Here is a 27,239-nt window from a genome sequence, read left to right on the forward strand (position 1 = left end):
ACATCCCAACAGAAGCTTCTTGGAGGATATGAGAAGGGAGACTTCGGCAAAGTCTACCTAGGGGATGGAGAGCCTTGCACCATACAAGGAAGGGGAAGCACGGAAGTGAAGTTGATTTCTGGATCTTCACTTGAGCTTGAGGACGTACGGCACGTGCCTCAACTGCAGAGGAATCTGATTTCTGTTGGACAGCTGGCGAGCCAGGGGTACAAGACTATTTTCACAGCTGATCAGTGGAAGATATCCAGGGGTTCGTTGACGGTGGCTAGTGGCAAGAAGGTTGGGACACTTTATATCGCCAACGGCACGGAGAACTCTATTGGAGTTGCTGCAGCAGATGTGGATGCCAAGTTATGGCATTGCAGACTTGGGCACATGAGTTATCAGGGACTGGAGGTGATGCACCAGTTGGGAAAGCTGCAGGGTCTCAGGAGTGTTGAGATGGACTTCTGTGAGGATTGTATTCTCGAAAAGCAGAAGCATGTTTCATTCAACAAAGAAGGTAAACCTCGGAAGCAAGAAAAGCTAGATCTCATGCACACGGACGTGTGGGGGCCTGCACCAGGAAGGAGATCAGACAACGGTGGTGGATCTCAGTACTATGTTACTTTTATTGATGATGCTACCAGAAAGCTTTGGGTGTTCTTCTTGAAGCACAAGTCAGAGGTATTTGGGGTCTTCAGAAGATAGCAGGCAATGGTAAAACTCGAGACAGGAAGGAGGTTGAAATGCCTGAGATCGGACAACGGTGGTGAGTATTGTAGCAGGGAGTTTGAGGACTACTGTGCAGAGACTAGGATCGTCAGGCAGAGGACAGTTCCAGGGACACCACAACAAAATGGAGTTGCTGAAAGGATGAACAGAACAATTAAGGAGCGTGCCAGGAGTATGAGGATACATGCTGGATTGCCACAGCAGTTTTGGGCGGAAACAGTTAACACTGCTGCCTACTTGATCAACAGAGGGCCATCAAAGAAACTTGAATTTGGGATTCCTGAGAAAGCATGGACACTGAAGAAGATTGATTTGGTGCACTTACAAGTATTCGGTTGTACCAGTTATGTTTATGTTGATTCCAGTCAAAGAAGCAAACTAGACGCCAAATCAAAGAAGTGCATTTTCGTTGGATACGGAGGTCAACAGTTTGGGTATCGATTTTGGGATCCCGAACATAGGAAGATCATTCGTAGTAATGATGTGGTACTTAATGAGAAAATGCAGCAGAGCACTGAATCAGAAACAAAACCTGTTGAACCGTGTTTTGTGGATCCTGAAGAGGAGTCTACAAATTTTGGTCAGAAGACTCAGTCAGAGCAAGAACCTGAAGCATTGGCACCCCCTCCACAACTAAGAAGGTCCACTCGTAGTACTCATGGGAAGCCTCCTCAAAGGTATGATGGGACTCTTAGTTATTTGCTGCTCACAGATAATGGCGAACATGAATGCTTCACGGAGGCAGTGGAGGTTGATACCAGGGAGGAGTGGCAGTTGGCCATGGATGATGAGATGAAGTCATTGGAGCAGAATCAAACGTGGAATTTGGTGGATCTGCCCAAGGGGAAGAAAGCACTGTCAAACAAATGGGTTTATAGGCTGAAGGAAGAGCAGAATGGGAAGAAGCGGTACAAGGCCAGGTTGGTTGTAAAAGAATTTTAGCAGAAAGCAGGTATCGACTTCACGGAGATCTTTTCTCCTGTAGTCAAGATGAGTTCTATTCGGGCGGTGCTGAGCATGGGGGCAGTAGAGGATCTTCACTTAGAGCAGCTTGATGTGAAGACGGCTTTTCTCCATGGAGATCTTGATGAGGAGATATATATGCAGCAGCCGGAGAGATACATTGCAGCTGGCACGGGTGACTTGGTTTGCAAATTGAAGAAAAGCCTCTATGGTTTGAAACAGGCGCCCAGGCAATGGTATCTCAAGTTCGATAGTTACATGCTTGAGATAGGATACAGGAGATGTTAGGAGGATCACTGTTGCTACTTCCAGGACTTCGACACATCTTACATTATCTTGCTATTGTATGTTGATGACATGTTAGTTGCAGGAGCTAGCATGCATGAGATTGCAAAGTTGAAGCTGAAGCTGTCAAAAAAATTTGCAATGAAGGATCTAGGAGCAGCGAAACGGATCCTTGGGATGCGGATCAGCAGAGATAGGTCTAAACATATCCTAAGACTATCTCAGGCGGAGTACATCAGCCGAGTACTCAGGAGATTCTGAATGGAGGGTGCCAAATCTGTTGGCACACCGCTGGGTGCCCACTTAAAGCTTTCAAAAGGGCAAAGTCCGAAGACGCGTGTCAAAAATCCCGTATGCATCAGCGGTGGGAAGCTTGATGTACGTTATGGTGTGTACGAGACCAGACATTGCTCAAGCAGTGGGAGTTGTGAGTCGTTTTATGAGCTGCCCAGGCTTGGAGCATTGGCGCGTGGTCAAATGGATACTGAGGTATCTGAGAAGCACGGAGCACATGTCATTGTGCTATGGAGGTTCTGAGATCCGGTTACAGGGCTTTGTGGACTCAGACATGGCAGGGGACTTGGATGGCAGGAGGAGCACGACAGGGTACTTGTTCACCTTGGGCAGTGGAGCTGTCAGTTGGATTTCCAGGTTACAACCAGTTAATGCATTGTCGACTACGGAGGTGGAGTATGTGGCAGCCACAGAGGCGTGCAAGGAACTAATATGGCTTCAGGGCTTGATGAAGGAGCTTGAGAAGGAGCAGAAGGATTGCATGTTATATTCAGAGAGTCAAAGTGCAATTCATCTGGCGAAGAATTCAGCTTTCCATTCGAGGACGAAGCATATTGACATACGGTACCACTTCGTGAGGTCATTGCTCGAGCAGGGACTTGTCAAGTTGGAGAAGATTCATACAAGTCAGAATCCTGCAGATATGTTGACGAAGGTCGTCACGGTGGAGAAGCTGAGGAGTTGTTCAACTTCTGCTGGTCTTCTTGCTTGAAGACGTTGAGGAGGCATCGTACCGATTTCACTAGGATGATTCAGTTTTTCAGTGGGAGCACAGAGGAGAGCCAAGTAACAAGAGGATATACCCAAGGTCTCCAAGTGGGAGATTGTTGGGGTATGTGGAGACCATTGGTGATGAAGAAAATTGAAGAAGAATCAATTATGCATAGTTCTGTCTGGCGGACCGTCAGAGTCGACTCGAGCTACAGTCGAGTCGACTTGGGAACAGTCAAGTCGACTCGAGGCCCGTCGAGTCGATCCGAGAGTAGAAAGGCCAGAAGACCAAGAAAAACCATGTTTCTATCTGGACTGTAAGAGTCGATCCGAAGGTTGGTCGAGCATCGTCGAGTCGACTCGAGCTACAGTTGAGTCGACCCGAGATCGTGCCAGTTATACTAGGAGTTGTCCAGACGTGCCCGAGTCGACTTGAACTACAGTCGAGTCGACTCGAGCTCGCAGAAAATCGTACGGACGAGTTTCCTTTGGTGTTTTTGGTGGCGTTTCGACGGCTATGATCATCTGAAGGTCTTGAGACTATATATAGGACTCATGAGAGCCCTAGGGCATACGATTTGAGTATATTTTGAGAGCAACTCTTGTTTGTGAGGCTAGGGTTCTAGAGAAGAAGAGGATTTGGGATCCTACTTCTTGTGCAAAGAAAATTCTGTGTGAATCTCTTGTAGAGCGATCAGTTGTGATCGTTCGGGTGTGTGCTATCTCTGTAATCTGTTCATCCTAATTGAGATAAGGAGCGGTGGAGGACGTAGGCTACTTGTAACCGAACCTCGTTACATCTTTGTGTTTACTTTGCTACTTTCTTCCTTTCTTCTTCTTTTGGTTTGATAATCCGCTGCGGTGCTCAAGTGTTTTACCCTACTGATACCAGGGGTAATCTTTCACCCTTCGTAGCGGAACGAAGCGGTGATCCTTGAGTCCGGTGTCGAGGGAGCGAGAGAGTGCTAATCCGTTTATTCTCTCTTTGCTTGTCCGACGTTGGTGGTGGTGCCGGTGTGAGTGGGTTCCGGCGCGGGCGCTGTCAACAATTATTATGAATGAAACACCTACAGCCAAACACATGAAAGTAGTTTACTTTGGGCTTTCTATCTCTCCAAAGTTTGTAAGGTGTTTTCTTTATAATTGGTCTTAATAGAACTCTGTTTATTATATGACATGATGTGTTAATGGCTTCTCCTCAAAAATACTTTGGGAGGTCACTTTCACACAACATGGTCCTAGCCATTTTCTCTAGAGTTCTATTCTTTCTTTCCACAACTTCATTTTGTTGTGGTGTCCTAGGTGCAGAAAAATTATAAGTTATTCCCTTTTTACTACAGAATTCATCAAATAGATGATTTTCAAATTCCGTTCCATGATCACTCCTAATTGCTATAACTGAACTATTTTTTGTATTTGTTACCTCCTTCTGGAATTTCTTAAAAACTGAAAATGCTTCATCCTTATGAACTAAAAACATGACCCATGTGTATCTAGAAAAATCATCAACTATGACAAGTCCATACGTGTTTCCACCAAGGCTTGTGATCCTAGTTGGTCCAAAAAGGTCCATGTGAAGTAGCTCAAGGGGTCTAGTTATAGAGACACAATTTATGGACTTAAAAGAGCTTCTAAATTGTTTGCCAAATTGACATGCTTTACAGATTTTATTTTTCTCAAATTTCAATTTTGGCAAACCAATCACGGAATCTCTTTTAACTAATTTAGATAATGTGTCCATGCTTGCATGACCTAATTTACGATGCCATAACCAACTTGTCTTACTAAACTTAGTATCATTAGCTACTAAGCAGTGGCTGTTTTTAGCAAGATCATCAAGATCTACTACATAAACATTGTCACGTCTTAGTCCTTTGAAAACTAAACTATTGTCAGTTGAGTTGGTTATGATGCACATAGATGGCTTAAACAATACGTCAAAATCTTTATCACATAGTTGACTAATGCTAAGTAAATTGTGCTTATGACCATCTACTAACCGAACATTATCAATAAAGGTTGAAGGTGTGATTTGTATCTTACCATACCCATGATGTGACCTTGGTTATCATCTCCAAAAGTCACCACATCTCCTTTCTTAGGTTCTAGGGTGAAGAATTGCTCCTTATCACCCGTCATGTGTCTTGAGCAGCCACTATCCAAGTACCAACAGTTTTTATTGAGCTTGGCTGCAAGACACTCCTACACAAGGAAATCATATAATCTTAGGTACCCAAGTTTTCTTGGGTCCTTCAAGGTTAGCTATGTTGGTTCCTTTTGGAACTCAAACCTTTTTAATTTTTCTTTTAGCTTTTATTTTTCTATAGTCACACATATTAGCTTTATGTCCTACTTTTTCACAATAGAAACAAGTTACATTTTTAGTTTTACTTTCTCCGACTTTTACAAAAAAAGTTTTTAAGAAATTTTTGCTTATTCTTTGGCTTATACCTTAAACCGGCTCTATTAAACACAGCTCTTTGACTATTAAGAATCATTTCTAATTTTTTAGAGCTATAGGTAAACTTCTCAACAATAGGTTTATATTTTTCAAGTTCTTTTGTTAAGTTCAGTTTTTTTATTTTTAGTAAGCTTCAGTCTTTTGTAAGGTTATCTTTTAGAGTTTGATTATTATTTTTAAGTTCTGAAATTTCTTTAGTTAGTCTTTCTTTGTCTTTAATTAGGGTACAGTTCTTTTGAGTTAGCAATTAGTTGCTTGTTTTAAGTTCTAAGTTCTCCTTAACAATGGAATCCTTTTTCTTAATCAGATTATCATTTTTATGACTGTAGGATTGATTAGTTAGCCTCAAATCTTTATTTTTAAGATTTATTGATTTATACTCATCCATTAGCTCATTAAAGGCATCATACAATTCTTCAAAAGTAAAATCTAAATGAGTTTCAGATGTTACCTCATTTTCATTTGCCATAAAGCAAAGATTGGCCTTTTCCTCTTGTTCCTCATCCGATGATGATGATGATTGATCGGAGTCTGTCAAGGTGGAGACAAGAGCTTTCTTCTTCTTGTATTTGTTGCCCTTCTTCAGCAAGGGACAGTCGACTCTGAAATATCCCAGCTTCTTGCATTTATGGCATCCGATTCCCTCACTTTTCCTTTCTTTACCTTTATCCTTGTTGAAGGAACTTGAGGAACCTCTCTTCTGATGAAAGGACTTCTTCCAGTTGATGAATTTTCTGAACTTTCGCATGAGAAGAGCCTCTTCTTCATCTCTCTCATTGTCTTCTTCTTCACTGCTGCTACTGCAAGATAGATCTTTGTTAGAAGAAGTAGATTTGAGGGCCATTACCTTTTTCTTATGAGAGGATTCTTCTTCACTGTGTTGTTTCATTGTGAGCTCATGCGTCATTAGGGATCCAAGAAGCTGCTCGGGTGGCAGCTTGTTCAAGTCCCTTGCTTCTTGGATTGCCGTGACTTTGGCTTTCCATGACCTTGGTAAAGAGCGAAGAATTTTTCTGACAAGGTCACTGTTAGTATAACTTTTGCCAAGGCTTTTTAGGCCGTTGACAATATCAGTAAATCGAGTAAACATGCAAGAGATGGTTTTATTAGACTCCATTTTAAATAGTTCATATTTATGTACTAACATGTTTATTTTAGATTCCTTGACTTGATTTGTGCCCTCGTAGGTCACTTCAAGTCTATCTCATATCTCTTTTGCAGAATTGCAAGTAGAGTTTCTATTGAATTCATTAGGATCCAAGGCATAATAAAGTACATTCATTGCTTTGGCATTTAGTTGTGCCTTTCTTTTATCGTTATCATCCCAATCTTTTTCGAGCTTGGGTATGGCAATGTTATTTATATAAATAGAAGGAGTATATGGTCCATTAACTATGATGCTCCAAACATCATAGTCTTGGGCTTGGATAAATATCCTCATTCTAGCCTTCCAATAGGTGTAGTTAGTTCCATTGAACAATGGAGGCCTATTGGTGAATTGCCCCTCACTAAGGGAAGATCCAAAAGGGGTTGTCATTTTAATCTTTTACTCTTTTGGGGATTGGAACACCAATCGATATAAGAGCACCTGCTCTGATACCACTTGTTGCCCAAGGAGACAACCCAAGAGGGGGGTGAATTGGGTTTTAATTAATTATTGACAAATTAAAATTTAATGAGTAATTAATTAAATCTATTGCAAGCAGGTTAAATAGATTACTAGATGTAGTGAATGGAGAGAGTGGAAGAGACAATTAATCAATACAAACACAAGAGACTTTATAGTGGTTCGGAGCCAACTCTTGCTCCCACGTCCACTTCCCAAGCCGCACTTGGGAGTTCACTATAATTTCTAGGATTACAGCCGGTTGTTTTACAAGTTCACAACCCAACTTGTTGTTTTCGCGAGATCACAACGAACTCGGTCGGTTTTCACAGGCTCACCGACTAGAACCATCCGATTATTTTCCGGGATCACAATCAAACCCTTACACCGTTGGTTTTAACTTTGGCTCACAAACAAACCTTACCACCCTTGATTCAATCCCCTGATTGAATCAAGTAAGAAAAACAGTTTGGAAAAATCACAAAGAAAGCTTCTAAAAAGCAAATGTGAACAATATTAATAGAGAAAAGTTAGAAGCCCTCAAACAGATTTCGGAAGGGAAAGTAGGGGCTTCTCGATTTCTGAGTCTCCTCTTGAATGCATAGAAGATTGAATGACAGTAGTAGAGCCTTGATTGCGAAGAAAGTACTTGTTGGGTTGAGTTGAATGCACTTCTTCCTTCTTTTGCTTGTATTTTCTCTCTTGAGGATCTTGGTAGTTGAAAAGCTTTTAATGCACACAATGGAATAGCTCAATCCTTATCTACTACTGTTTACTCTGGCTATTTAAACTGTTCCCTACTTAAAATAACCGTTAGACACTGATTTGTATCCGTTCTATACAGTCTGCACATCCTGACAATGTATCCGTTGGGGTTGGAGTCGACTCGCTCGATCTGGAGTCGACTCGGCTGTTGTTGGAGTCGACTCATGCTTCACTGGAGACGACTCACCCACTGTTCAGGATTTGAATTAAAGTGTTGTCCCGTCCTGGAGTCAACTCGGACCAAATCTGGAGTCGACTCGTCAATATTTGGAGATGACTCGGCACTTTTGGAGACGGCTCGTTCTCAGGATTCCAAAAATTTATTTCTCTGCTTTTCTCTCTCGAGTCGACTCGGTTCTCTTGGAGTCGACTCGGCTCTCAGAGTCCGAAAAGCCGATCCTCTGTCTGTTAATCTGAACTCCCTCAGAGTCGACTCGGCTGACTGGGGGGTCGACTCTGGAATTCTTGGAGTTGACTCATTCACAGAGTTACTGAGTTTGGTTCTCTGCCTTTCAGTCTGCTTTTCTCTGAGAGTCGACTCGGGCATAATTAGGAGTCGACTCGCCAAAACGTCGGAGTCGACTCGCATCCTTCTGGAGTCGACTCGAGCTCGTGCCAGAAACTCTAAACCACTTGGAGTCGGCTCGTAATCTTTAAGAGTCGACTCGAGCTTCAGACTTTGGTTCAAACTGAGTTTAACACTTAGCCAAATTACCTTGAACCAAAGCTCGAGGCACTTAAATAGAAATTTACATAAATTTGCCTGAAACACTAGATTGAATTCATTAGTACAACATAAAATATACTTAAATGCTTTGAGCTCATCAAAATCAAATGGGGTATAATCAATCACTCCACATGACCGAATATGATGGTGTTGCGATGCTATTCTCTAGACCAACCCTAATAGCATAGCAGAGTATAAAACCAATAAAGATCGATTCATACACCTATTTATTTCATGTCATGTTTAATCAAGGGTTTTATAGAAGGATGTGGACATCTAATTTTTATGGATGGAACATTTATAAAGCATAAAGATGATGGAGTATTACTTGGCATCACCTGCAAAGATGCGAATGATGATATGTTCCCTATAGTATATAGTGTGGTTGATACATAGACTGATGACAATTAGAAGTGGTTTTGTCTGATTTTGAAAGGAGAGATAGATACTTGCATGGACTATCATAATCAACACTTCATGATTATGACAGAGAGACACTAGGGACTCATTAAAGTACAGCCAAAGGACTTCCTTGATACTTATTATTCATATTGTATCTGTCATGTGAAAGACAACTTCAAAAATTAAGTATGCAGTATCATTTTCTTAAATTTTAAGTTATAACTTTAAAATATCGGTGTACATTATGATATTGTTGGCCCCATACATGATCCTTTAATAGTTGTACATGCGAGTGCTTGTCCATTATAATGCAGCTAAGAGGAAGAGGTTGCTTGATTTATTAAATACTGTTGCATATACTCCAAGGCTGAATATTTTTCAGAAGCTAATTAACAAACTTATAGTGGATGACCCAAGATCAAGTAACTTTAACATGCATGCGAAGCTGGAGCATTGGGCAAATATGTTCTTTCGAGATCCATTTTAGGGTATCATGACATTTAGTATGGCTGAATATTTTAACAGTTGGATCCTAGAAGATGGGCATCTTTCCATACCTCAAATAGTTGATCATATCAGGCTGCATATTGTGCAATCGATGTATAAACAACGGAATTGAGGTTACGGTACCCAAACCTTCCCTGATCCTTAGAAAGTCTTGCAGAGAAACATAGAAGAGGGACGCAGGTTATCCATGTTTATGTCAAACATTATGATATATAATGTAAAGATACAAACTACTTATGCAAGATTGACCTCCAAGAATGCACCTACTCTTATGGCGAATGGTGAATCTTCTGCATGCCATGTAAGCATGCATGTGCATGCATTGAGAAGGTTGATAGATCGTTGTACCACTTCATTGATAATTCTTTCCAAGTTGAAATATACAAAGCAGTAATGCCTAAACTATTAATCCAATTTCTGATATTGAGAAGCCTTAAAATGCCTCAAACGAGATTCATATTCTACCTCCTATCTTGAGACTCGTCAAGACAGGTTTGGAAAGAAGAGAAGACCTTCATAGGTAGAATCATCATGACCTATGGAAGCTTAAATTTGCCGCCATCACCCCAGAGAAGTCCTTTTGGAAAAAATTTCTTTGTGGCATGTGTTATGTGCCATATCATTATCTATATGTCATGTTATCACCTATATGCTACATTTTCAAAATAAAAATTTCCATATGTTATACCATGTCATCACCTAGATGCTAACAGAGGTGCCAGCAAGGAAAAAGAATGCCATGCTATCATCAATCGGCCACATAATCACCTATTTAAGTGGTTTATGCCATGCAATCAGCCACGTGATCATTGATTAATGCTAGCAGGAATTTTTGGTGAGAGAGTGGTTGGAACAGGGGAAGGATGATATTAAAACAGTCATGAAATAATAGGGACCAAATTTGACCTTTTTGAAGTTTAGGGACTTATTACAAACCCGACCTAAACTTAGAGGACTAAAAGCATAGTTTACCCAAAGTATAGAAAAAAGAAAGAAAAAGAAGCTGAAGGGGAAGGGCCGACGGTGGAGGAAAAAAGGAGGTTAGGATTCTATTTTGTTAGATGATCGGATGGCGGATTATGTCCTGATTTTAATAAAATTTTAGCTTGTTGTTTCCAGCTTTGGGAGCTACAAATTGAATAGTCTACATCCTTGAAAAACCTTCCCTATTAAATATTTCAAGTATCCATACTTGGTAGGACCTATCCTCTATTTTATTGTTTATTGCTGAATTTTGTTCTATTGATGATGAATATTATTGTTGTGCAAGCCAAGATTTAATATCGATGATACTTGTGTAGCCTCTAGTTAAACTAAAGAGTGCCCATTTTAATCCAGTTAATTTTAAATGATGGAAGTTTTTTACTGGACTAGGTCCCGCAATTTTTTCTCTATGTTAAAAAGTGTGTATCTCTTACTTATGGGTTGCTTGATTATTTTACTTGTTAATTATTTATATGGGTTGTAGAGTTTTTTTTTGCTTGGTGAATTATAATGATCGTCCATATAATTGCATGAAGAGGTAAAAAGGTTTGCAGGTAATTTTGTGGCCTTGTTGCTTCTTGACCCTTTTCCCAACAAGGAGACTATATATCTACTACCGCCAAAATTTGGCCTGACGAAGATGATGCCGAAGTTTGACCTGATGAAAATTGGTTAGTTCATTTGCTCAAACTAGATGGTCTGCTCAAAAGGGGAGAATCCGACCTGCAAACAAAAAGAAGAAACACCGAAGGTTGCCGGGCTTGATCCGGTGCCAAGTTTTTAGAAAAAGCATATATGGAGATCTTCTGGATCTTGCATATACAGGAGAGCGGGCCTCAAGGCATTGCCAAAGAGCATGTCGTAACCGTTGGATGTGCAATGACTGAGTGTGCAACAATTAATCAATGTACAGGATGAGCTGTAAACATCCAGCCCCACAAGATTGCAAGGCTGTAACCTTCTCCCTTAACGAGCTATTCAATGCGCTGTGAATCAAGGATGCATGGCCGGCTTTATTGGTAGGCTGGGCCAGTCTGTTCGGTCCCAATTTGTTGAATCCATGACACATCATCCAGGAAAATCTCGTCTCTCGTGTAGCACATGTTCCAGATGGAGAAGAATATATCGATCACCTGCAACCAAGACACGCATGCAGTAGTTCACACTTGTCCACACCTGAGTGACGTACAAATGTTGGGTCACCGATCATCGCACTAGCCAACCCAAGGGCACACCATGTTTTGTCTGATTAGAGGCATAGCAAACATGTGCACACCAAAGCACAAATGCAACGAAATATTCAACTATGCTCCTAGGTCGCATTAATTTCCATGAGTTACGCGAGCCCGTTCTCACGACGTGGCAGAAAAGCCATTCACATAAGCATGAAAAAAATGGTATGCTCCCTAGCAATACTCTTTGGTCAGGTTTGGTTTGCAGGAATTCAGTGTGAGGCTCATGTTAGCTCGTCTCCTAATTTTAGGAGACTTGATGTGGCCCACTTGATCAAGTTTACCCACATCAAGATGAACACAATCTCGTTTAAATAGTGACTTAATCCAATCTGATTAGAGATTATTCAGAGTTTACCTTATCAAATGGTTTCCGTAATGGATGGAAACTAATTAGAGATAAGCCTTAAAGATAAGGATCCGGGTTCCTAACCTACCTCTATAAATAGCATCACCTAAGCCACTCAAGTCCTGCATAGGTTAGAAGCTCCGGATCTCCTCTTCTCTCTCTCCCGCAGGTCTCTTTCTCTTTCCTCTTTCCTCTCGTGTGGGTGCTTAATCAAGATGGTTGGTGCTTAATTGCAAGGGTGTTTAATCAATGATGGCCGGAGGTTGGTAAAATTTATTTGATTATTATTATTCCGCTGCATGGTATTCCTATATTGTGGTATCAGAGCCAACCTTTAGCTCATATTGTTTAGTTTCCATAGAGAAGCCGTGTTATTTAAACATGGCTAACTTTTTTTGGCTAGCCACTAAACCCCGTCGGAGTGTTTAAAGAGGAAAAAAAAAACAAAGAAGAGTCGGCTGTCGGCTCACACTGCTTTTGGCAAAGAAAAATGCTATGTTATTTAGGCATGTGTAGATTTGTTTGTTTAGGCAATGTGGGACTAAACCCACTCCTTCTCAGTGCCCCTCCCTTTTGAGAATAGAGAAAGGGGATGAGGGGGCAGCCATGGCCCGCCGTGGCCGCCTTGGCCCCCACGGGCGGAGGGGGAAAAGGGGACAGAAGGCCACGGCCACCGCCGAGGCACCGTGGCCTCCTCTCCCGGTGGCCGAGAAAGCCACTGGTCGGGCGCGGCCGTGGGTCTCCAACGGGCCGCGCCACCATCCCAATAAAACAAAAAAAAAGAGGGAGGGAAAAGGAAGGACGGCGGCGCTTAGGCTTCCACTGCCATACCTTCCTCCCATATGGTGGCTGGAGAGAACACCGGCGAGCGGCCGCCGGCGCGGGCTGTCGGAGTCGTGGGAGGAGGCGGCCTTTACCACCGTACGAGCAAGGGGGCCGCCGGTTTGGCCTTCCCCTTCTCCTCTCCATCGTGAGGAAGAAGATGAAAGGGGAATCGGGTTTCGGGTTGCGGCTTTGGCATCCGACCCGAAACCTAAATCCATTTGGGCAATAAAAAAAAAAAAAGATACTGATGGGATGAACAGATTTCAGGTTTTAACCCGAATCCGTTTGGCTTGAACTGTGTTTTTTATAGTTAACCCCCTACAGTATGTTAATTCAGAAAGAGGGGTTTCAAAATTTATATTTGATCCCCAAAAGAAAAACTGAATTACATAAAGGTCCTTAAATATGTTTAACAAACCCTTGATAGTACGATATTTTACAAAAGGGCTTTCAGAAACTTACATTTTTATTATATACAGATCCTCAAATATGTTTATTTGGTCTCTGTACTCAAGTTTCATTACAGAATAATGCAATGATAATTATGTATTGGACCCTGTAATGAATTATATTGTATAAATAATCAATTTAGATGCTTTGTTATGATGAATCATGATTATTTAAATTGTTCATATTTTCATAATTAAGGGTGATACATGCATAAGACAAGCTAAAGTATCTTATGTAGGAAAAGACATAATGATGATTAAATTTTTGCATATTTGTGGTGACGAGCCAAAGCATCCCGTAAATTTTTGAATACTTTAATTTAGTCAATAAAAGGTCTTTTATCACCATCTCATAAAATTGAACACTTGCATCATACATAATGATCCGGCCTCAAAGAGAAGTCATTATACAAGGTTAATGATAGGATAAAATAATGTTATTAATATGATATTTATTGTGAAATCTTGTTGCCCAATCGCCTTGAATTCTTCATTAATATTGAACGATATCTAGTGAAATTATCCATTGAATAACGGTGTCTAAGAAAAGCTTGCCAAAAAGGCCTATGTGCCAAAGAAAAGCTGGTACTTAAGTGAGCCTAGTGCACCACCACCGATCTGGAGCTGATCTGGCTGTTATTCTTTGGATTTTTTAACTAGACATCAAAAGTTCATTATCTATCATACTTAGTGCATTAGTTTTATTATAATAGGGTAAATCATGTAAAGTTATTGTTTGGGATAATTAAAATGAATTATAATAATTTATATAAAGTACTTATCCCATTAAAGTTTTATTTTGATACCATTTTAAAGAGAACGTCATGATAATTTGAGAGTAGCCACAATATCTTAAATTATTATGATGTATAATTTTAGATCACATTCGGAGTCGTTTGACAAAATTAGGAGACTAAATGAAATGAATTATAATAATTCATATAAAGTATTTAACCCATTAAAGCTTTATTTTGATACCATTTTTTAACAAAAAACGTCATGATAATTTGGAAGTAGCCACAACATCTTAAATTATTATGATGTGTAATTTTGGATCACATTCAGAGTCGTAAGACAAAATTAAGGGATTAAATGGTATCTAATATTGCAATTAAATTAATGAAATAATTATTAGGCCCATAGAAAAATAATTATTTTATTATCTTAATTAGAATAAGATAGTGAATTCATCACTAAAATGAGAATTTTCTATATCTACAGATAATGAAAATTTCTTATTTTTAGTATGTAATATTTACTAGTTTTATTAATAAAATTTAAATAAATTCAATGCATGTTGCAACCTTTGCCTACAGAGAGGTTTGAATTTACTTTAATTTTAAAGGAAAAATAAACTTAAAGCTATGTTTATAAAATATGAATGATTCATGCAAGCATGACTTGCTTATGACTTATTTTATTATACTGTATTATGAACTAAAGCTTCACCGAAGGCACGTGGATCTTTTGTACCAAAACTAGTTATTTTGTATATAAAACTGCATGTCTGTCAATGATCAAATATATCACAGTTTAAATAAATTATAAATAAAAAATAAAGTTAATTAATTGTTATTTTTTGAAAAATAATCATTATAAGTGGACTGCCGAGCAAGAAGGTTGACAAGGAATCCTTATAATAATACACCTAAGATTAGTAAAAGCATGTTGAGATATAAAATATCATCTAAAAGAGAAATTTGACTTGAGACAAGAGGTTATTAAAAGAAATTGGAAGTTGTTCCTTAGCTTGATAATGTCACGATTAGGATATAAGAATGGATAATAATTTATCATATAACACAAAAAATAGCTGATATAATAATATTTGTACTTTTTTACTACTTATTTCAATAAAATGCTACTTTTAATTTCATTCCATTTTTGAAAACTAAAATTGTACTATATGAAGTATTCATCACATGAAAGAACAAGGGTAACAGCAGCAGTTAACTTCCATGAAAATCATAGATAACAAAATAGGGTCCAGTACTTCATCACATGGCATATTGAATTGCAAGTATTTCATTACATCTCTTTCTGTTGGTGAAAGCATAAGAATTTTTAGCTAATTAAAAAGAATTGCTGATCCAGAAAAATCCCCATAGCGAGTGGCCACCAACATCAGAAAGCAAAACAAATGTTACACACTAGCAACCCCATCCATGTCAAGGCCCAAGTGAAAATTAAAAGATGAGACAGGCATACATCATGTTTGCATAAAAGAAACAATTAGGTGACAGACAGCAAACACATTTGATATATTCAGTTCCTGTGACTAAATACCTTGGAGATGTACAAAAGCAAGCTGTTGCACGGCATTTCAACAAACAGATTAAAGATACAAGAGGAGAAGGCTCTTAAAATAAGCACAAAAAGAATCAGGGCTGAAAGTATAGAAGATAAAAAAATGAAAATAAATTATCTGCTCGTGTCATTTAAATTTGCTTCTTCCCTTTGTTATACCTTTTCCTTTTATTTGATTCGCATAATGTTGTCTGAAATCCTCATACTGAAGTTTGGAGCTCGCACGGATCTCATTAACAACAGAATTCCATTTTGCACCTTTTATAACCTCTAGGTTGCTGCCAGGGACCTCGGGCGAAAAGCCTAACTTCTAGGTGTCCAGTGCTTTTGTTGGGCTCAACGGATGGTCCAATAAGAATATTCCCCACCTTCATGGATCAGCAAAATCAAACTATTTATTCACTTTAATGAGGCTTGCAATCAACAAGTTTCCTGCACCAATGTCTCCGCCAGATATGAACAAGTTTTCTGGAGCAATGCCTCCACCAGATATGATCCAGCATCTGGCTTGAAAAAAGGTCCTCAGCAATACCTTGTCTGAAAGCAGCTTAAAAACCCCAATCACAATGGCAGCAGCAAAACTACTATCTGGTTCTTGTTGATGGGAAGTGAGAAATGGATAGCCAGGCTATTCTGTGTAGAATAAAACAAGATATATAAGATTAATCAGGGTGGAGAAAAGAACCACTAATGTTTGGAGTGCTATAATCTCTTGCTCTTACCATCCAACTACGATCACAACCTCCTCCATTGCTGTCTTGCTTTATTGGTATCGGACCCTGAGCCTCAACTTCTTACTATTGGAATTTTGCAGTTCTTCATGATGAGCTACTAGCTTTAAATCTTTGCTTCTTGCACACATGATCTATATATGGATCTCTCAAATGTCTCTTTAACAGTATCTGTAAAAAAGAAGAAACAAAATAAATGACATGGTTGCATCCTTCAGCCTCAGACTGGAAGATTATCAAAAACTTCGATAGTCATGAGTGCTAATAACAAGTCTGGACATCAAGGACACAAAGATGAATCAATAAAAGAATGCTATCTTGTCGAAAGAAAAAAAAAAGAAAGAAAAAGGTCCACATGCTTCATCATATTCCTCATCATATTTCTTATATAACAGTTTATTTCCAAAGAAAGCAATATGTAAGTTATTTGGCATAGGAACATCCTCACTAGTTTTTGGTGAAGAAAATAATACACTAAGTTTAAAAGAAAGCAATCCATTGAGACAACTAAATTTATATTAGTAATGGTCCTTCAGGGACCCATCAAATTTGGCAAGCTTACTAAACTAACATGGTATGGTGACTTGTAGAAGCTCATATTGAAGCTCAAAGATTTTCCTGACAATGCAAAAGTTTAATAATATACGATATAATCTCAAGCATGATGATCCAACAAGGATAAAGCCGAGGTCCGCAATCTCAATGTCGGGTACCATATCGATACTTTAACGATTCGGCACTGTACGGTCGGTACGGTATGGCACACATCTTGTATCCAAATAGTTTTCTAACTATTTTTTACAGGTTTTTATCTCAGTAAGCCTCAATACACGTTGGTAAGGTTTGATATAGGTCGGTACGGTTCGGTATAGGTCGGTACTCATCTTGATGTACCTTAGTACACTTTGGTACATATCAGTACGCTCATATACGAGGCAGTATGGCTTGGTGCGAGGAGGTACAACTCGATGCAAGCAATACGGCACAGCCCGAGGTGATACAGGGCTTATACCGAATCGAAGTTGAGTTTCATACTGGTTTTCTCTCGGTATGGCAGACCATGGATCAAGCAATTCTATCCATTAGATTCTTCATCAAGCATAGGCATGTGCTTTTCAGCAAAATTAGCACTACATTTCATCTTTTTAAAAAAGAGGGCACAGTCTTCAAAGATCAAATCAATGAGTCAAATGATAGGTGCAGAAAGAAATGGTCAGCATTTCATGCATCGACCCCTACTAAAGAACTATTTATCCTCTTTTTTTCATCAGTGGTTCAAACAAAAAGTTTTCAGCCATGCAATTATGATATCCAGGTCAGTGTACTCTAACATTACAGTCAAAACTATCAGTATCATGTGCTAAAGAAGCCAGAACTTTGGAGATGACTCGGCAGTGACAGAGCTAAGTATTGCTGAAGATACTGTACCATGGTGCTGGATCATGCAGCATGAACGAACTATGTCACCTATAAGCAACAAGGTGACTGGTAGAGGCAGGAATAAGAGAATACGGTAAAACAGTTCTTCATTAAGTAATACTGGCAGCGAGTAATTATGATGACAATTCATGATATGATGTTCTGAATTGTTAGATAGTATAAAACAGTGATAGTGGTCAGATTTAGATACAAATCGGAAATTATCTGGTTACAACAGGAAAAAAACACTAAAAATTATTTCAAATAGTTAATTTTTTCCCTTGTCAGATAAAATTTATAGGCCTTGTAGTTTTTATTTGCATATTTTTCAGAGCGCCTTCCTAAGTTACTTTTGGCAAATAATTAAAGTTGAAGCTATCATGTGGTGAATTTATTCAGTTTGAAAATAAATTAAGAAACATGAAACTAGTCATAACCCCTGAGTTTCCCCTTACAGGATCAGCCCAAGACTCAACACCTGTTAATAAAGCGTTAACTGAGGTCCTCTACAAACAAGCAGTGTAACACCATCAGCATACATCTTTGTTTAAAGCAAAAAGTGAGAGTTCAGAAAACTTCATTAACTTTTACGGTCACTGTTTTTTAATCATTTGAATATAACCATGGATCCAACTAACCCAACAGACCTCCACTACATAAGGAGATATTGAAAACTCATATAAAAATAGAAAAAAATTGGAAAGGTGAGCCAATCTACTATTGTTATGAATATTGAAAGGAACAAAAAGTTAAAATAAAAAAGAAAAAGAAAAGAAAAGAAAAGAAAATTGAAGCACATGAAGGGGGGGTGGTCCAATGCACAGGGCTCTTACTATTGTAAGGTCTAGGAAGGGTTAGATATATACAGCCTTACCTCCACATGGGGAAAGGCTGTTTTTGTACTTCGAAACTATGATCGCCAAGCCAAAATGGAACAAACTTACTATTATACCAAGGCTCGCCCTTTAAACTAAAGCATGTGAAGGAAAATTTTAAAAAATAAATAGCTCATTTATCAACAATAAATCTCTAGTTAAACTAAATGACCATTGCAATAAACAAGGGCTAGAAAGTTTCTCAACATGATTGCTTACCTACCCTCTCAGATATGACTATGTTGACCATCTGAGTACTTGCAACTTCAAGATGACGGATTGCTATCTTTGTCGAAAATATAATGTTCCTACTTCCCACGTGCATCAAATTGTTCAAAAGATAGAAGCATACTAGTTAATTTCAATATGAAAAACTTACTTCAAATTAAGAGGCAAAATTTTGATTTCATTACATATTTTTCTAGTCAGCTACTTGCCGATTACATCCCTAAAATTTAATTATTATATATTGATCTAATGCATTAGGAAAAAAAATCTTAGTGATAGGATTAAAAAAACAACAAGGAAAGCAAGAGAATGTTGATGTCCATGTATATTTTCAGCTTAGAGTACGAGAAAAATCTCTATGACGCTCAATCTAATGACCTCCTTTATATAGAGGTTCTCCTTATCTTTAAAAAGGTTGAAGCCACAATCTTTAAGTATTTAATAGAATTGATATCCATCAAGTGAAGAAGCCGATGCACCTCTTTATGTCGAAGATGCACAGCTACAATTTGGCATGTGGTATGCTTCTATTCATGAACACAGCGATGTGGTTCACACTATATAGCCAAATGCACTTAAGCTTAGCATGAAATTGGTCAAAAGGAGTAAATGCAATATGCAAGTTATTACTAAGCAATATAAATACATGAGCAAGCCTCATTTGCTTTAAATTCAAATTCATGGTGAATGTTTACAATGGATACAATATAGCCAAAATGGGATGTTACGACCGATACCATACCATTCTGACACAAAACCAACATCGATATGGGTGCTTGAATGCAGAAACCCTGTATACCAGTACGTACGTACTCCCCTACCAGCCCATACCAGTGCATACTAACAATTTTTCATTTTTTTTTCCGAAGCTCTCAAATTTGGTACGTACAGTTGGTCTACAGTTCCAACGGAAAAATAGTACAGGATTCAATACCAGTATTTAGAACCTCGGTTTGAAGCTTGACAATGTATGGCTTAAGGTCAAGGAAAAGGGAAAAATATATGATGAAATTATATCAACCAAGGGTTATCTCCAAAGATCTGCTGTTCTTTTACTAGAAAATGGAAGAGTTGCCTTGAGACATATTCCTGCACCCCTATGAAGTGCAACTCCATATATTCTTCCGACTTCATATGGAACCCGCAATTCTCCGAAGTGCACAAAATCATGTTCATAGTATGCATGACATATATTAAAATATTCTAATATATCATTAAAAACTTTGATCATATGAAACTGCAAAATCTATAAGCATTTAAAAGTTGCAGCAAGGAGAGATCAGATTTAGTAACATTAAAGATCACATTAGTAAATACATACCTAAAGCATTGCCAACCTCAATTCCTTTGAATGCTAAAATTGAAGGATCTAGCTGTAGCTTGTATTAAATGGACTGCTTCTTAATATCCTTTCAAATGCTGAAACATGAAGGCTTTCTGTGTGAGTCATTAACTCTTAGAGGATTCTATAGAATAACTTATACGAAAAGATTAGAATAGAAGCATTTGCAGTAAAAACAACGGATGAAACAACATATGAACAATCAAGAGTTTCATTAAGTGTTTAACATTAGATTAATATACATTAAGATTTGCCTAAAAGATATCCTACCAATTTCCTCTTTCAAAGGAGGCCCATAACCTATTAGGACTTGGTTTATTGTCCATCTTCATAGTAAAGACAGAGTTATATCTTTGAGAATCAAGTTCATATTGGATATACTATATACTAAGATGTTACCTTTATGGACTTCCTAGTGGTTCTAACATAGGTCACAATTCTACAACAAATCAAATTCGTATGAGCAAAATAGTGATTAAATTGTGAAACTCCTTAGTTTGTTTAGAAATTGGGGTCTGTAACATCGTCATTGGCGAAATGGTCCTACCAAGGCCAAATGTTGAAATGGTGAAAGTTCATATTTCACAAAGTTTTAGAGCAAAAAGTACCATAATATTGTTTGATAACAATGTAAGATATGATATGAAAATCCAAATGTCTGATAAAATAAATTTGAACCCCAAAATGACAATCCTAGGTCAAATCATTATTTTTCTAATTTTTTTTATCTAGGCCTGATGCATCAACACAAGGTTCACCCTTGTTTAATAGACTATGAATTAAGCCTTTTAAAAAGGTGAGGGGCTTGAACCAATTCAAACCGGTGTGAACCAAGCAGTTTGCACCGGTCCCACTCCAAACCGCCTAGTTTGGGGTGGTTCGGAGCGGTTCAGGGGGATTTCAAAATTTAGAGCCGAATGAATCTGATTCCCCACCAGTTCGGTTCGGTATGGGGTGAACCGAGCAATTCGGCTCGATTCGGCATACCTTGCATTAACATCCTGAAGTCTTCCAGAAACATACAAATTCCAAGTTTGTCCTTAAAAAAGAGCTTCTCAAGAATTAAAAAAAAATCAAGCAAAATTTGAAAAAACAAAACATGCAAGTACCAATACATACAAAAAAGAAAAACTCTAGCCCCATAAAATAATTTCAACCATAACTCAAAAACCAACCCTACTTTTGGCATGGTTCCATCTGACATTGACATGTTTGAGTCTTGCTTTTGGAATTTTCGCTAAAACTTCAAGGAATGTTAGGGGGAAGCAATTTGGTCACCTTCAAATGTGATGTTGCATGACTACATCCTAAAACTATAGTTTCAAGAGGAATGTTATCATATCCATTACTATGAAACTGTGGTTATTAGCTTAAAATCACCATTTGTTATTCATACTCTACTTAAATCAATAAAATAGAACTTTCTTCAGAATATGTTATGTATAAATCAAGCATCCTAATTTTATTCCAACTTCAAACGCTGTGGAACAGATTTTTGCCTTTGTAGAAAGCACAAAGCCAGGAAGAGCCACATACCTGCTACTGTATAATAGCAACTCCTAAAGTTGGCTACATAAGGCCGGACTTTAGGAGTGACTCTCTATAACTCCAATAACAATTTTGGGAGAAAAAAAAAACTTGCAGGGCCCACATCATTATGAGGAGCCCGGAATAACTAAATTTTTTTCTTTCCTTGTCCCTTTGCTCCCACCCAGCATGCCCTAGGCAGCATTTTTTTACCTAAAAAAACATGCTGACTATGTGCATGATAGTAGTGGATTTGAATAAAGACCACACAAAAGTGGAATCAATTTTTTTCAAATTTGAACCTCCAATATGATCTAGTGGATGAGGACCCAATTACAAACACCAAGTGCATGGTTATAGAGACGGATTTCAGTTGCACCAACATGTGCATATATGGAAGTGCTAAAATTATGGTAGATTCACAAAACAATATTGGGACTTTCCAAGCATGCATTGTTCCATATCTAAAACTAAATTAAATCAAGGTTTCTAAATACCAGTGAGATGACAAGGTGTCCCACCATCACAAATGTTGGGACAGAGCTGTCCCGAATGATGGTACAAGACGAGTCAAGAAATTGACTAGGACAAGACAGAACATCAACCATCCAACATTGATACACGGTCCATTCCACAAAAAAATCGGGATAGCCCAATCCCACAATGTTTAAAACATTAGATGTAATAGGATTAACTTATAATATCAACATCAATTAATAAAAGAATAAGATTCTTGCCAGCCAACTTTAGAAAATTATGACTATTGGTTATTTCTTACACAAAGTGCATCTTGGTTTTCCATTACAATAATGACACCATTGAGGTTTTTTTTTTGACAAGCCTTCAATATCATTCCAGAAGGTGTCATTGAGATAAAAGTAATCAAACAAATTTAACATAGTATATGGTTTTGGAGACTCCATGTACATGATAGCCATTACTTGGTTACTTGATTAAAATTCAGACCAAATTGTTCAACTCAGCAGCGGTCTCAAACCCTTGACTTAGCTTAGCCTAACCACATGAACATCAAATTTCAACACGAAGCACGATATTAAGCCTATGATTTTTCTAATAGACTCATTTTTCCTCTTTGGTTGGTCTCTCAGAGGCACAACAGCTAAAAGTATCAATCTTGCTAGAAATGTCAGTTTAGGGCCTTTACTTTTCCTCATTGAAGGGTCAATTACCAAGTAATGGTTCTTTAGAAAGGTCCTCCATTTTGGTTAAGTTCATATGGATCCCCACAATTCCATAGAGGGCTAGCATGGGATTGGTTTGACTATTTATATAGTGGAGTTATTGGGCTCCTCAGACATCACAACTACTAAACTTCCTAAAGTGTTAGTCATCACCTCCATGTTATTGCCTTTAGTTGGATAAGTCCCCTAATTAACTACATCTCCATAAAATTAGGCAAGCATCCTCCATTTGAAATCTCATGGTTTACATGAGATATTGAAAGAATCATTTCCATATATATGTCCCATGAGATTACTTAGCATAACATACTGAGATGGTAGCATTCATAGCATTTATTATCTTAATTGTCACTCTAAAATCTAAACCATGGTAAACATTCAATATTGAAGCTTTGAAAGAAACATGGATGGGGCCTCTCTTTAGCATACAGATTATGAGAATCTAGGTGAAGTGGTTGAGGTTAACAAAAATAATAATAATCACCGAGCACAAAGTCTGTGATGATCTCATTCTTTTTCCCTTGAAATTGACATGTTCATTCCTCCACATTCCTATAATTCAAAACATTTTATATTTCCTTATATGAATCTATGCATACAAATATATAATACAATACAATATATAATACAACCATAACCATCAAGCCATTCACCAACTATTTGGCATAGTCTTATGGATCCTCATTCGCCTAGCATTCCTAGCTTCAGCTACCTTTAGCATTGCTTATGGTTTACTTTTTTTCTCTTCTTACTACTTTTATCCATGTAATCTTTGGTTTCCCAGCCTCTTCCAGCAACTTCAACAAACTTGAAATAAGCCCTTCTTCATACAGCCCCTTCAAATCTTCTTTATACATGACCATGTCATCTAAATTGATTTACCATTACTTCCTCCATAACTTCTTCAGATCTTAAAACTCCTATAATGTACTAAATTCAAAACAGCCAACATTGGGTTAATGTTAGGTTGATAGGCAAGCCAATTGTTAAAGGTAGTTCAAGCTATGAAATGGATGAGAACTATATACATATAAACACACACCTCCATTTATTATATATACATCTGCAAATAAGTATGTTTATTCAAGGAGAACAAAACACATGAGTCATATATTAGACTCTCATCCTTCAGCTCCTGCCTTTTTTATTCTCACTGAAGATGCTCAAAGTGTCCCGGTGATAAATAGTTTGGCGCTAATATTACAGTTCTTGTAGTATCTCATCTACTATCTTTCAGAAACTATCTAGTTTATGACCTGATGTGATTGCATCAAGATGCAAATGGCACCACAAATATGGGTCAAAATCTATCAGCCCCTGTGAGTACTCAACCTGCAAACATCAATTGGAAGTAGTGTGACTAATGGAGGACTCCTAGATTCCAATACATAATCCTGCTTTGCCATCTGCATATTGATGATATCACATCATAAGGTGAATAAATGTGATTCCAATATTTTCACAAAAATTTAGTGGCTAAAACCAGCTAACATATTTATAACAGCTGGCAACAATAATATACCACATGAAATGTTAGCATAGTCCTTCATTGACGCTGATCATTGAGGCTTTAAATAATATCTTGGAGTAATGTTTCTTTGATAAGATTAATCATCGAGGCCCTTTCTATTGCCAAATGCACCTGTCAGATAGCATCTTTCATTATCAGTGTTCCCTTCATACATGTTGGAAGCAACTCTAGAATAGAGCAACTTCTGTCTCGTTCCTTGATGGAGGACATCTTTCGAACTTATGGAGTGTAACACAGCTGTTCGTGAGCCTTGTGCTACTCATCAAAGCACAAGCGAGGTCTTAAGGCAATGGTTATGCCACTAGCAAAAAACATGATTCATAGAAAGTAAACTTCAGCCTTGCTGTAACCTTCCTATAGCAACCCAAAGATGGGGAAGGAAGCAAAAGGGCAAGAGTATATAGCTTCTAGTTGGCTATGACATTAGCATGGTGAGCTGAAGTGAGAATTCATTCCTTTTTATATGTTTAAACAAAAGAGGTTGTTTTTAGTACTATTATCAAGTTTCCTATTTTATAAAAAAAATAACGTGCCTTTTCTTTCGATCAAGCTTTGTTCAATAAAGAAACCATAAAGCCTTTTTTAATATATAAACACAAAAAAAAGATAAACATGGTCAATGAATGTAAATATATTCATAAAGCTGACCCCAACTACTTGGAAAAAGGATAGATGATTGTGATTGAGTAAGTGTAAATATATAAAAAGAAATTGCACACAAACTTTTTTACAAAATGTCCAACACTGTTAATCTACAAACAACATGATGCATCATATCATTAAAATAAAAAACAAAACATAAATTAAAAATTTCTATAAATACAGCACATAAAACTTTCTGCATCCTCAACTGTCCACGATGTAGCATTGCCGCTCATCATCTCAACCATGCCATTCACAGTCTCATAGTTTCATTCTAAATTAAGAATTGTTAATCTGTCATCTGATAAAAAAAATCAAAGAATAAAAATTAGAAGACAAGATTAACTCACAAACACATATTAGTACTGCCATCCATCTTATGTGCATAAACCTAAACAAACAGCTCAACAATGCATATACTAGGAAAAAAATAGCCTAGCAACATAAATGGGGTACACGTGCTGATATGCATTCACAAAAAACTGGAATATGATACATGCTGATTATAACATATAATCAAGGTTCTAGCTTTATAAACAAATAAAATCAAGGTTATCCTATTTCCGGTAAATGGAAATAACACCTAATCTCCTAAACTATTATCCAGAGAAGCTGCATGTTCTTTTGTAAGCAAATGTAGGTACTGAAATATTTATCATCCAAACAATAACGATCTTCTTTGTTGCCAGCATATCAATATTGGATAAGTGATGCTCAAATTTGAGGTGCTTATCATTGACCTCCGTTCTAGGTTTCTAATCTTGTTCTTTCATGATCACCAACAACATTTCTCTACTTGGTTTGACACAACCTGCCAATTCACATGCAAACAAAATTATGCACAAGTTGAATGAAGTCGTAAATTGAACATTCAGTTCAAACTGACATGGAGTTAAACTTGTCCCTGACCTGAAACATTAGGACAGTACAGTTTGGCCCCTGTAGTCTTGTCGCAGACCCGGATCATCAACACGGAAAACAAAAAACCTTTGCCTCAGAAACTCAATCCAGTCAGGCTTAGACCTGATATCAACGCCCACTACCCAGTTGCCTGAATGTTTTATCTCGCTAAAAACTTTAGTCAACCATTTTCAACCACAAATGAAATAGATTATTATACTGCCATGTTAAATGTTCTTTGTGTTTCAGGTATATATGACCTCACAAAATAGGTCATGTTTATTCCCAAGAATGTTTATTAACACACATCACTTACATATAAGCATCAAAATTTAATCAACTCGAGCACTAACACAATACTATAACCAGAAATGATGCGTTGAATTTCTGTTTCAGACCTAAATTTCAGCAACTTGTTGCCACAAAAAGTCATAACATGATTTGACTCTTTCCGATAAAACCCAGCTGCAATAATATTACAAAATTAACTATTTGATACCATGAAATGGTTCAGTTCAAGCATGTAGAACAGGCAAAGCAGGCGACTAATGAATGAAAATATGAAAAAACCTAGCGAACCCTAACGCGAACCCTAGCGACGCCATGCTGCCACCTCTCCCGAGGCCCAGGATGAAGCGTGGCTTCGGGTCCTACCACGGCGAAGCAAAGGAGGAAAGAAAGAAGGAGAAGGGGGAAGAGAAGCAAGGGAAGGAGGGCAAGAAGAAACCAGGAAGAGAGAGAAGATCCTCACCCGTGGGGCCGCTGGAGGTAAGAAAAGTCGATCGTGACCACCGGAGACTCGCGGGATCCTGGTGGCTGAGACGCCCTCGGCGGCGCGGAGCTGACCGGAAGCAGAAGCCTGTGTTTCGAAGGGAGGACCGGGCTGGATACATATAGCGTGCCGTGACGATGTCGCCGAAGCGGTCATAAGAACGAGATTAACTTGTCAACATGTCATAGATGGGTTGTCAAATTTTTTTATTTTGTTAAGGAAAGAATAGAGAGGGATGAGAAGAACCTCACCCATGCAGCAATTTTCACGGAGCCTTCTCCCACCCATGTAATACTACCTAAGTACCGACAAACTAGATAGCAACTCCACCGGTGAAATCTTAGCCCCGTTCCAATCGTGCTACCACTTCGATGATGAGATTTATCTTTTTCACATTTACATTTTAACTCCTAAAATTTTATAACTAATATTTAAATATTTTTGATTTTTTAATAGAATAAAAACTTTATACACAAAAAAAATTTAGCA

General features: G+C 38.1%; 1 long non-coding RNA gene across 7 annotated transcripts; it reads right to left on the reverse strand.

Annotated features, from left to right (window-relative positions):
- Positions 1–15,511: 15,511 nt before the first annotated feature.
- On the reverse strand, positions 15,512–26,929 carry LOC103709947 (uncharacterized). Of its 7 annotated transcripts, none has more exons than XR_015977176.2 (7): positions 26,730–26,886; positions 25,988–26,129; positions 25,265–25,889; positions 20,156–20,253; positions 18,826–18,914; positions 16,304–16,483; positions 15,512–16,214 (listed from the first exon to the last, which is right to left on the reverse strand). It is a non-coding gene; the product is annotated as an uncharacterized LOC103709947 (long non-coding RNA). The 7 variants fall into 7 exon arrangements; XR_015977175.2 differs by having other exon boundaries at positions 24,428–25,889; XR_001879622.5 differs by lacking the exon at positions 25,988–26,129 and having other exon boundaries at positions 25,265–25,379; positions 26,730–26,929.
- Positions 26,930–27,239: the final 310 nt, after the last annotated feature.

Source organism: Phoenix dactylifera, chromosome 4 (genome assembly GCF_051530095.1).
Source record: "Phoenix dactylifera cultivar Ajwa chromosome 4, Ajwa_hap1_PhDact_Kaust_v1.1, whole genome shotgun sequence".
Classification (NCBI taxonomy): domain Eukaryota; kingdom Viridiplantae; phylum Streptophyta; class Magnoliopsida; order Arecales; family Arecaceae; genus Phoenix; species Phoenix dactylifera.